Genomic DNA, 2014 nt, shown 5'->3' on the forward strand with positions numbered 1-2014 from the left:
TTTTGGTCACTTTACTAGCCGCAGCATGGCATTGGAGGCTCATGTTCATCTTGTGGTCAATGCTGACCCCCAAGTCCCTTTCATCTGTAGTGCTAGCCAGCGTAGCACTGCCGAGCCTTTAAGGATGCTGCAGGTTTTTCCTCCCAAGGTGAAGAACCTTGCATTTTCCTGCCTAGAAGAGATGTTGCCCAAAGCTGGGAGGGTTGAGCCCAGTTATGCTAAATTATTACTGCAGAATTTTAATGTGCAACACACCAAATTTTTGTCATAGTTTTGAGAGGAAGACAGGGCAAGAGGGTATCCGCATACCCCCTGCCTGTCTCACGTACCCAAGGTTCAGAAACTATGGCCCAGAGCATTACAGACAGGTGCACACATAGCTTTTATTATAAGAGATGCCCCTTTGGGATAAGGGAAAGTTGGAGTCAAGCATCTTGCTCAAGGACTATCTGAGGCCACCAAGGTAGGGAAAGTAATCACTTACAGTGCCTGCACTGGCTGGGAATTGAACCCAGGTCCCCTGCATGGCAAGCAGGGATTCTGCCATTGAACCACCAGTGCTTGATAGAGCAAGTGGCTTGCAGAGGCCTTGGAAAAAAAAAAGGTAATGGTGACCCTTCCCTCCATCCCAGTTCACTCCAAGGAGAAACAAGCCAAAAGGTTTTGGGTGCTTTTCAATCTCACAGTCCAAAGCTGATGCATTAGCAGAGCCCAGAACTGAAAGAAACATCCTGAACTAGGAAAGAGAGGAAAATATTTACTTGGGCTACCTTTGGTGTGGTTGTGTTTTGTTTTTGCTTCCTCAAGGACCCCAAATCCCTTTCTGAGCTCCTGCTTTCCATGTGACTCTATCCTTTCCTGGGCTGGGTGCTGAGGGGATCCTGCAGTGACTGAATGCATCTGGGAACGTGGGCACCCAGCAGAGGCTGGATGGACACAGCAGATGCCCAGCCTGTGGCACAGACACCACCCATGTGGACATTTGGCTGTTCCTGTTCCTTCTTCTGTGCTGATTCTTGCAGGAATCTTTCTCTGGCCCAAGGGCAAGAGGAGAGAGATTTATTTATTCTTTAATTTAAATTTTTCTGTGTTCCAAGCGAAATCAGTTCTAAATCTGTGATTTAGTCCAGAATCATAAAAAGGCCCTACTACCAGCAAACATCCTCCACCCCCATCTGGGGCTTCCCATGTTTCCCAAAACTTTTGGCTGGCATCCTACTTGCAGGTCCAAGTCCAGAGGCTTCGGGTTTGGATGCCACCAAGTTTTACTTTCCCATATCCATAAGGCCCCAGGAGCAAGCAAGGGAGGAGTCTCCCAGTTCCATAAAGTGGGCATAAAGCCCAGGTTCGCTACGCCTCACCTACGCAGGTACAATCCCATGCCAGCAGAGCGGTCTTCCCCGGGCACGACTAGGAAGCCACTGTGGTGATCATGGTATTTCCCCTAGGTAGGCATAGGCTACCTTGCCCAGGTAAGAGCTCAGGTATATACCAAGAGACCAGTTGTCTCTCAGGAAGGCGGGTGCCCAGGGCTCCCACAGGGGATTAGGGTGTCTCTTCGCTAATGCAAGAAGCATGGGGAACAAGCAGGAGGAGGTTGCTGTCCTGCTTGCAAGTAGTAAGGTCGACTTGGTTGGCCTAGTGGAGACATGGTGGGATGAAACTTGACTGGGCAGTAGACACAGAGGGCTGTAGGTTGTTTAGAAGAGATAGGAAGGGGAAAAAAGGTGGGGGGGTTGCACTGTATGTTAGGGACCAGTATACCAGTTCTACCTTCCAAATGGGACCAGAGGAAGGCTTGACTGAGACCCTGTGGGTCAAGCTCCAACGAGAGCAGGGGGGAGGGATCTGGTGGTAGGGATTTACTACAGGCCACCACATCGGGAGGGAGAGCTGGATCTGGATTTCTCCCGGCAGCTGGGGGAGGCCGTGCGTGCAAAGGATGTTGTGGTCATGGGGGATATGAATTACCCTGACACCAACTGGGAGGAGCAGTCGGCCAGGTCGAACCACT

General features: G+C 50.6%; 1 non-coding gene across 1 annotated transcript; it reads right to left on the reverse strand.

The window, feature by feature from the left end:
- Nucleotides 1-490: 490 nt before the first annotated feature.
- Nucleotides 491-561, reverse strand: TRNAG-GCC. Its single transcript has one exon. It is a non-coding gene; the product is annotated as a tRNA-Gly (tRNA).
- Between the last annotated feature and the right edge of the window lie 1453 nt (nt 562-2014).

Source organism: Crocodylus porosus, unplaced genomic scaffold (genome assembly GCF_001723895.1).
Source record: "Crocodylus porosus isolate Cpor-Errol unplaced genomic scaffold, CroPor_comp1, whole genome shotgun sequence".
NCBI classification, from domain to species: Eukaryota; Metazoa; Chordata; order Crocodylia; family Crocodylidae; genus Crocodylus; species Crocodylus porosus.